We start from the raw sequence: 10783 nt of genomic DNA on the forward strand, positions 1-10783 counted from the left end.
AAGGGCAGCCACCCTATTGCATCACATGACAGAGCTCCACAGGTGCAGGGTGCTGCTGATTCCTCGTTGACTTCGAAAACTTCATTGGTGTGGGCTTTTTCAACTTTATTCTCTATATTCTCTTTATTTTTTCTTTAAAAGGGTACCCTGATGCTAATGAGAGTCCCTGCCTGCAGACCCTCACAACCACCGGGCAAGAGTTGCGGGGAAGAGGCCCTTGTGCCCATGCTGAGGGCACATGGCCAATAACTTGCATGTAAGCTTTCAAAATGGGCACTTTTGAATTAAAAGTATGAGTCCCATAGACTTGCACTGAGTTTAAAGTTTGCGGTCATCCTTTTGTTAGGTTTGAATGTTCGACCGTGAACCTAACACGGAGTTGTTCGACCCATCACTATTAACCACTGTATATGAAAAAAAGAAAGCTGAAATCTCATAAAAAAAAACATTTCTGTGCAATTTGGTGCAGTTTTGTATCTTTTCTGCTCTTGTCAAAAACACGGCTTTGGTGTTTTTTTTCTGCCTGTAAGCTCATATGCCCGTAAAACCCTGAAAACACCTATAGTGTGCATTGACACATTGGATAACATGAAGAGAAGTTTCCAGGCAGAGAAAAGCAAAGCTCAAAAAAGCTCAAAAAGCCTGTAAGAGCATCTTCTTTGAGCTGCAGTGTGCATGAGCCCAAAGGATGAAATTCATCAGATTGTTTCAGAAGCATGTGTGTCTTGACTTTCAGTGTAGGATGCTGTTGCTTTGATTTTTCTTTCCTGTACTTTATTCTATTTCTGCACTATTTTCTTTGTGACTTTCTAATGTGGTAGTCTTTAGAGTTGGATCCCCTCAAGGCAATTCCTTAGAAAAGAAATAGAGAGTAAACAGTTAAATCAAATTCAAAACAAAGGTCAAAGACTCCTTACCTATTTGTGAATGCCAGTTCCTGGGAGCACCATTCCCTATAGCAGGCATCGGTAAAAAGCAGAGTCACTGCCCCATCTGGACTGCCACCTAAGAGCCTGTTGTTTCTCCCTGCCTCTGCTGTTGTCACCATCACAGTAAAGAGTGGGAGGCAGAACAGCTCTGCACACAGAGCAGGAGGGTACAGCAATACTAGATGGAGGGTAGGAGCGGGAGCCACCAGAATTAACTTTTCACATTAACAAACTGGTGATTTGGTTGTGGGGATGCCAGGTGGGCCTAGAAACCAATCGATTGTTAAAAAAAATTAACACTGGCAGCTCCCATTCTCACCCTCCATCTACGGATGCTGTGCCTCCTTCTCTGTGTACCCAAGGGTGGTAGGAAGGGGTAGAGATATGATGGGTTCTGTCAGGTGAAGGAGCAGGGCTGCAGGAGGTTCTATTAGGTGAAGGGACAGAGTTGTAGGGATCTGTGATGTAAAGGGAGTCAGAGCTCTTAGGGGTAGTGATGTAATGTAGGAGGAAGAGCAGCGAGTGAGCTACGGCGTAAACTAGGGGGTACAGCTGCGATGTAAAGTAGGAGCAGAGCTGCGGGGAAACTGTGATGTCAAGTAGGGAGCTTGCAGGTGAGATGCAATGTAAAGTAGGGGACAAAGCTGAGATATAAAGTAGGGGGGCAAACTTCAGTGGGGCTGGGATATCAAGTAGGGGGCAGAGATGCGGGGGAACTGCAATGTCAAGTAGGGAGCAGAGCTGCAATGTAAAGTAGGAGGCAGAGCTGCAGGGGGGCTGAAATATGAAGTGGGGCAGAGCAGCAGAGGGGCTGCAATGTCCAGTAGAAGTTGGAGCTGCTATGGGGAGCTGTGATGTCAAGTAGGGGGGCTGCAATGTCAAGAAATAACTATGGGGAGAAACCCTATTTTGTAGGACAATGATATCAGTCAGTGAACTCAGGAGGTCAGAAGGCCAAGACCCACAGATCAGAGGTACAAACCACCTCACTATGGCAGGCATGTCACAAGTTTAAAGGGACTGAGTAGCCCTAATCACCTGGGACCAGAGATAGCCATAATCAACCTGGATTCTTAACAGGTACACAAACAATTAGAGGGGACACAATTGCAGATGCAGGTTGCTCACTCACCCAAAGACCTGGCAGAAAGCAACTCATAACGCCTAAGGTATGCGTGCTAACATCCTCCAGGAAGGCACCTGCAAACAACTATGCTCACGAGAGGACAATTCTGGTAGGTTCATCTATGACAAACAGACCATCTGGACATAAATCAAAGTAGCCGATGTCATAACTGAACACCCAAGCAACACCATGCCGGTAGTAATCTGTGCTGATCCCCGACTCCCAAGGAAGACACCAGGCTAGCCACAAGTGTGAACGGGAGTGACCCAATGGGGCAGAAATCCCAGCCATAAGACTCACACAAAGGGTAGTAGGGAAGATTGCAGTTGAAAACCCTGCTTAGGTCAGCAGTACCCTCCCGGGACCCTCCACTAAAATAAAACAAGAAAAAAACAACTGTACCCATAGGGCAAGGCCAGTGGGATGGGCCAATGAAGCCACAACAGGAGGCAAGATGATAATCCTAAGGGTACCAAAGGACAGGCAGCAGAGCTCCAAAGCATGAGAAGAAATGCAAGCCACAGCAGTATAGTACTTACAATAGCATGGGGGATACAAGCACCCAAGCAAAGCACAAAGAGTTGATAAAGGGTACATAAGGTAGCAACCCTTACCTATAGATCCCTGATGAGCTTATGACCCCATCAAAGAGATTATGTATGGGAAATTGGCAGGGCAACCCAAGAGTAGCCAAACACAAGGAGCTCAGCCAATAACTAACCTTACCCTGATACACTTGAAGCCTGAGGTCCACTCACTCAACAGCAGAAGGGGAGCGGAAGGCAGGCGTGAGAAGGAGGGCATGGACACAGACAGCCAGACTTGAGGGTGGAGGGGATCTTGCAGGGCCGATCACTCCAGGGAGTACCTAAAGCCTGCCAGGGTGAGAAATGCACATACTGACGGTCCGATGATGGTAGCAGGTAACACTCATGAGACGGATCCACCTCCCACCAAGGTGGGGGTTCTGTTAGCCAGGCAAACCCTGTAGTGTAGATGCTAGCAGGCCTGTCATATCCGTCCCTGCAAGACATTTAACTTGCCGGCCGACTCGGTCCAGGATGGGTTGTCACAGATGGCTCAATGCAAAGCTAAAAGTCTGTGTACCCTCGCTGGCCAAGCTGGGGTGACTGCAAGATCTACATTTTTTTGCCCTGCTGTTGATTGTAGATCTCCACAGGAAAAACTCTCAGGAAAAAGATGGTCCCTGCAGGGAACTAGGTTAGAAAAAATAGAGTTGCCGCTATGACAGAAAGGTGGTTTACTACCAGTCAGGACTGCCCATAGGTGGCACTGCATTCTTGTTTTTTTCTGCCTAGTATCCTACTCCTGAAGCTGGCACTGTAACCTTACAGTCAAGAAGACCTGTGTGCATCACTGAAAGAAAGAGAAAGTTAACCTGACATACCTGTGTGTGAAATAAATCATGTACAGTGGGGCAAAAAAGTATTTAGTCAGCCACCAATTGTGCAAGTTCTCCCACTTAAAAAGATGAGAGAGGCCTGTAATTGGCATCATAGGTAGACCTAAACTATGAGAGACAAAATGAGAAAAAAAATCCAGACAATCACATTGGCTGATTTGGAAAGAATTTATTTGCAAATTATGGTGGAAAATAAGTATTTGGTCAATATTAAAAGTTCATCTCAATACTTTGTTATATATCCTTTGTTGGCAATGACAGAGGTCAAACATTTCCTGTAAGTCTTCACAAGGTTGGCACACACTGTTGCTGGTATGTTGGCCCATTCCTCCATGCAGATCTCCTCTAGAGCAGTGATGTTTTGGGGCTGTAACTGGGCAACACGGACTTTCAACTCCCTCCAAAGATTTTCTATGGGGTTGAGATCAGGAGACTGGCTAGGCCTCTCCAGGACCTTGAAATGATTCTTACGAAGCCACTCCTTCGTTGCCCAGGCGGTATGTTTGGGATCATTGTCATGTTGGAATACCCAGCCACCTTTCATCTTCAATGCCCTTGCTGATGGAAGGAGGTTTGCACTCAAAATCTCACGATACATGGCCCCATTCATTCTGTCCTGTACATGGATCAGTAGTCCTGGTCCCTTTGCGGAGAAACAGCCCCAAAGCATGATGTTGCCACCCCCATGCTTCACAGTAGGTATGGTGTTCTTTGGATGCAACTCAGCATTCTCTCTCCTCCAAACATGACGAGTTGTGTTTCTACCAAACAGTTCTATTTTGGTTTCATCTTACCATATGACATTCTCCCAATCCTCTTCTGGATCATTCAAATGCTCTCTAGCAAACTTCAGATGGGCCCGGACATGTACTGGCTTAAGCAGGGGGACACGTCTGGCACTGCAGGATCAGAGTCCCTGGCGGTGTAGTGTGTTATTGATGGTAGCCTTTGTTACGTTGGTCCCAGCTCTCTGCAGGTTATTCACTAGGTCCAACCCGTGTGGTCCTGGGATTTTTGCTCACCGTTCTTGTGATCATTTTGACCCCATGGGGTGAGATCTTGCGTGGAGCCCCAGATCGAGGGAGATTATCAGTGGTCTTGTATGTCTCCCATTTTCTAATTATTGCTTCCACAGTCGATTTGTTCACACCAAGCTGCTTGCCTATTTCAGATTCAGTCTTCCCAGCTTGGTGCAGGTCTACAATTTTGTTTCTGATGTCCTTCGACAGCTCTTTGGTCTTCAACATAGTGGAGTTTGGAGTGTTACTGTTTGAGGTTGTGGACAGGTGTCTTTTATACTAATAACAAGTTCAAACAGGTGCCATTGATAGAGGTAATGAGTGCAGGACAGAGGAGCCTCTTACAGAAGAAGGTACAGGTCTGTAAGAGCCAGAAATTTTGCTTGTTTGTAGGTGACCAAATACTTATTTTCCACCATAATTTGCAAATAAATTCTTTCCAAATCAGCCAATGTGATTGTCTGGATTTTTTTTCTCATTTTGTCTTTCATAGTTGAGGTCTACCTATGATGCCAATTACAGGCCTCTCTCATCTTTTTAAGTGGGAGAACTTGCACAATTGGTGGCTGACTAAATACTTTTTTGCCCCACTGTAGATCAGATACTCGCAGGTGACTTGTATGCATGGCATGGTTAATGACCCACGCCTTAGACTTGTCGAAAAAAAAAAAAAACAAAGTTACATCAACCTACTGAATTGAATTTTGAAACATCATCATCCAACTAGTATGCAGGTTGCTAACGCTTTTGACAATGCTTTAAAAAAAGAAAAAAAAAAAGTTAAATTGAGGTACCTTGATAGTGGTGATACTGTAGTAGTTACACTTCTCCTACAGTTTATTTTAATCCTGTTCTGCTCATGCAGCTGTATAATATTATGTAAAATGTCAATACTCTAGTATTTGTCATAAAAAGGCATGTTGAAAAGAAAGTAGCATAAAATAAGCCCCAGTGTTGCAGTCATAGTAACCCCCCCAGCATTGATGACAATGGACTTAATAATAACCCCCCCCTCCTCTGCATTGGCGTGCCACAGGGATCAGATTGGGAGACCAGTAGCTTTAGCAATAGAGAGGCTCCCACTGTCCAGCTGGACAAGTGCAGAAGCAGTTCAGCCTGGCTGATGACGATGCCTCACGTGAGGTGCAGTGTCTAGGCACTAGATGGTGTTCACCAGACCTCCTGATGGTAGAAGCTGGGTTTTCCTATGGGTTAGTGCCAGGTTGTGGCCCTCAGGATGGCCCCAACCAGGATGCACGTGAGCCATGGTCCGGTTGCAGATGTAGCAGGTAGGGATCATGCAGAAGCACAGTTGAGGAACAAGCCAAAGGTTAGTGATGAGTAGTAGCGAAGATATGTGTGGCGTGCAGGAGTAAAAAGAGCGAGATATGGGATGGATAGAGTTCGATCATCTGGAAAACAGGAAGTACAAAGGCATGGCTAAAATAGGGTGTTCATAGGAGAAGCAATGGGTCCAAGGGTCAAGAGAAAAAATATTTACAGCAAGATCATTCAAGGAAATCTCCAGGGAGCTATCCAGTATCCCAGGTGGCTCAGAGAGACAATACACCCCCACACCCCCAAAAACAGCAGAGGTGGCAGTTTCAGAACTGAATCCTGACAGCACTCCCCTCCTCCCAGGATTTTCCCTATTTGACTTAGAGTCAGCTTTGCGAGGGAACCTCTGGTGGAATTCTCTTGTTAATCTAGGGGCATGAACATTCTCTTCAGGTTCCTACGAATTTTCATCTGGCCTTTTCATTGAACTAGATACTGCAATTTGTTCCTAAAGATCCTGGAATCAAGAATCTTCTCAAATCCTTCTCCTTGCACCTCAACAGGTGGATAGTGTGAGAGACTTCCCACAGAAAAGGGCTTTTCATGAAATGGTTTGAGCAAGGATACATGAAACACTAAGTGAATCTCCATATTGTCAAGAAGTTTTAAGCAAAAAGTGTTTATTAGAGCTGATATCTGGAAAGATCAGGAGCAACCTACTGGGGCCCTAAAGTAAAGAACAAACACACACCGACAATGTACCCATAGGACAAGGTCAGCAGGATGAGCAGATGCAGACACAACAGGGAGTGAGATGATACACCAAGGAGTACCAAGGGAGAGGCAGTAGAGCTCCACAACATGGGCAGAAATGCAAGCCACAGCAGGAAACTACCTCCAATACTATGGGGAGGAGGGGGGGGGGTGTACAGGCACCTAAGCCAAGCCCAAAGAGTTGCTTTTGGTACAAGAGAACCATACCTAAAGTTCCCCAGAATGCACTTACAGCTTCCCACCAAGAGGTCAGATGTATGGGAAACCAGCAGGGGAACCGAGTAGCCACAAACACAAATAGCTCAGCCACTAACCAACCTTACCTTGAAGATCGCATCAGAGCCAATAGCCACCAGAGACACCCATCACCGCATGTAGTGCTTAATCAATAGTTTAGGGCTGGGCAAGTGCCGGGCATGAAATTATCAGAGTCTGCTCTCTTAACCCCGTGCACACAGGGAAAGAGCACTGACAAGCCTACCTCTGCACCAGTTCAGAGCATAAGAAGAAAGGCAGCAGCGAAAGGACATAGAGCCCTTAAACAAAATGACATACGTAGCCAATCGTGCCCCACATATAGATACTGGCCAGTAGGGGGAGGAAGGGCGCCAGCTTCACACAATTTACACAATTGGAGCCACCATTATTACTGTCTGTTTTCACAATAGTAACCCCCCCCATCTGTACCAGTTTCCACAGTGAAAACGGCACCATTGCCAGTATTTACAATAGTTGCTGCCAACATACACAGTATTAACCCCCAGCGTGGATGCTACTTTGTAAGATACTGTAATATCCCATAGTAATGATGCCAGGTTCCACAGCAATAACCTCTGGCACTGGTGCAATTATACACAAGAACAGGGTGGATTTGATTTAAATCAAACTGATTTAAATCACGATTTAAATCATGATTTAAATCACTAGTCAGTAAGGCTTGATTTAAATCATAGTTTTCTACATAGACTAATTCTTGCTGGTATAACTTTAATATGCAAGTAGATGAAGATTTTTAGAATAACAACTTTTCATATTAGTTTTTTTATCCCCAGTTTAATAGGTTAATCATTCATATTTGGACAACTTTTCTGTTGTACTTAGGAAGGAGAAAAATAATCATTACCTTAATAATAACAATTTAAATAGATTTATTCATCTGAAACAATAACATTACAGCATATGTTATTTGCTTAAACAAACATCCATGTTTGTTAACTAATTTGGCTAAACAAAATATATATAATTTTAAGAAACTTAGACTGTCAGCCCCTTCCTCCTCACACTTAGTTTCATTTTCTTCTTGTGCAGATCTATTCCACTCCAAACAATCAGAAAAATATTGTTTCTATTCTATTCACTGAACTTCTTGAAATTTAGCACTGAAGGGGTTGATTCTGTATTCATAGGTTTGCAGAAGTTAGGATTAAGGTCTTTTTCTTAACTCTGTTCATGTTATAACATTTTTGCTGTGAAGAAGAGGCATGTGATCTCCGCTGAGTCAAATTCAGTTTTGAGAACTGCAAAAGTAAACCAAGCATCTGTGATAAATATCTTGTAGGCAGAGAAACTGTCCAATAATCTTACAAAAACCTCTGGAAGAGCATGACATTGTGAATGGATTAATGGAATTTATTTACCAAAAAAATTAAACATTTACAGCCTTATTCTACATAATTAAAAAACTAATCTTTATTTCATGATGGAATAACCTTTGGATGGTAATATATTTTCCTCAAAAAGCATTTTATTCAAAAAAATCCGATTTAAATAAAAAAAATCTGATTTAAATCAAAAAAATCAGATTTTTTAAATTTTTTAAAAAAAAATCATTGATTTTTATCCACCCTGCACAAGAATAACCTGCAGCATTTCTTCCAGTATACACAATCATACCCACAGAATTGGTGCCGGTATACACAGTAATGACCTTCGCCACTGTTGCCAGTGTGCACGATAATAACATGCAACACTACTACCAGATTCAACAATAAACAATAATTCAACAATAAGGAATAACCTCCAGCTTTTTTATATAATGACAGTCCCCAGGCTCAGTGCCAGTATTATTATTCTTATTATTATTATTATACAGTATTTATAAAGCGCCAATAGTTCGCTCAGCGCTGTACATTACAAAGGGGGACAGAACATGTGACAGAACAATAACAATACAATGCAAAACATGAGGGGATCGAGGGCCCTGCTCTTTCAAGCTTACAATCTAGGAGGGAGGGGATGGTGGCACAGGAGGAGAAAGCTGTGGGGGATGGAGTGGTAGGAAGAGTGGAGGAGGTCGGCAAGTTAGCAGGGGGTGGGGTAGGCTTCCCTGAAGAGGTGGGTTTTCAGGGTGCGCCTAAAGAAGAGGAGAGTAGGTGATAACCTGATGGGTTGGGGCAGGGAGTTCCAGAGGATGGGTGACACCCTGGAGAAGTCCTGGAGGCGGGCATGGGAGGAGGAGACCAGGGAACTAGAGAGAAGGAGGTCTTGTGAGAAGCGGAGTGTGCGTGCTGGGTGGTACTTGGATATTAGGTCGGTGATGTAGTTCGGGGCAGTATGGTGGACAGCTTTGTACGTCAGTGTTAGGATTTTGAATTTGATCCGTTGCGCAATCGGAAGCCAGTGGAGGGATTGGCAGAGGTGGGTGGCGTAAACGGAGTGGTTGGAAAGGTGAATAAGTCTGGCAGCTGTATTCAGGATCGACTGAAACGGGGATAGCCAGCGGCGAGGCAGGCCAGTAAGGAGGGAGTTGCACTAATTGAGTCGTGTTATGATGAGGGAGTGGATGAGCTGTTTAGTGGTTTCTGGGGTTAGGAATGTGCGTATTTTGGCAATGTTGCGGAGGTGGAGTCTGCATGAGTTTGTTAAAGATTGGACTTGGGGCTGGAACGATAGGTTGGAGTCCAGAATGACACCAAATACTCTGGCCTGCGGGGCGGGTTTGATGGTGGCGTTGTTGGACATGATGGAGAAGTCAATGGGGGGTGGTGTGCGGGCTGGGGGGAAGACAAGAAACTCGGTTTTGGAGAGGTTCAGTTTAAGGAAGTGGAGCGACATCCAGTCTGATATGTCGCTCAGTAGGTCTGTGATTCGGGCGGAGACTGAGGGGGTGAGGTGGGGGGTTGAGAGATAGATTTGTCTGTCGTCGGCATAGAGGTAGTAGTTGAAGCCATGAGAGTGTATGAGTTGGCCAAGGGAGGAGGTGTAGATGGAGAAGAGAAGGGGCCCGAGGACAGAGCCTTGAGGGACCCCAACAGAGAGGGGGAGTGAGGGGGAGGTGGTAGCATTATAGGTAATGCTGAAAGAGCGTTGTGACAGGTAGGATGAGAGCCAGGAGAGAGCAGAATCTCTGAGGCCGAGGGAGTGTAGTTTTTTGAGGAGGAGGGGGTGGTTGACTGTGTCGAAGGCCGCGGAGAGGTCAAGGAGTAGGAGCACTGAATAGTGGCCATTAGCTTTGGAGGTTAGCAGGTCGTTGGAGAGTTCGAGTAAGGCAGTTTCGGTGGAGTGTAGGGGACGGAAGCCGGGCTGTAGGGGATCGAGGAGGTTGTTGTCATTGAGGTGAGAGCTTAGGCGGGTGTAGACTAGGCGCTCGAGGAGTTTGGATGTGAATGAGAGCAGGGAGATGGGTCTGAGGTTGTTCGGGTCATTGGGGTCCAGGGAGGGGGTGATGTGTGCATGCTTCAGAGGGGAGGGGAAAGTGCCAGAGGAGAGGGAGAGATTAAAGATGTGGGTGAGGGAGCATAGGATGGAGGGGGAAAGAGGTTGTAGGAGTTGTGAGGGGATAGGGTAGAGGGGGCAGGTGGTGAGGTGCGCATCAGAGAGGACCTTGGAGACTTCCTCGATGGTAGTAAGGTCAAAGATGCGGAGTGTTGAGGGGGCTTCAGTATGAGGAATGTAGGGTGGGGTGGAAGTGGAGGTCAGAGCAGTGGTGGGGCCATGGGAGAGGGGTGATGAGGGGGTAGCTGAGTGAGGGGGAACAGGGTTGGAGGGAGATTGAGCAGTGACGAAGTCCCTGCGGGCTATGTCGAGGGAGAGGGGGGATGAGGGGGTAGCTGTGTGAGAGGGGATGGGTTGAGAGGGAGTGTGAGTTGCGGCGATGTTCTTGCGAATTAAGTCAATCTTGTTTTTGAAGTGATTGGCAATCTCAAGGGCGGTGAGTGAGGTGCTGGGTGGCGGTGGGGGTGGAGAGAGTAGAGAGTTGAAGGTGGAGAAGAGTCGGCGAGGATTGGCGGAGAGG

The sequence above is a fragment of the Staurois parvus genome, unplaced genomic scaffold, assembly GCF_062004578.1.
Source record: "Staurois parvus isolate SC_StPar_1 unplaced genomic scaffold, SC_StPar_1.0 ptg000511l, whole genome shotgun sequence".
Classification (NCBI taxonomy): Eukaryota; Metazoa; Chordata; class Amphibia; order Anura; family Ranidae; genus Staurois; species Staurois parvus.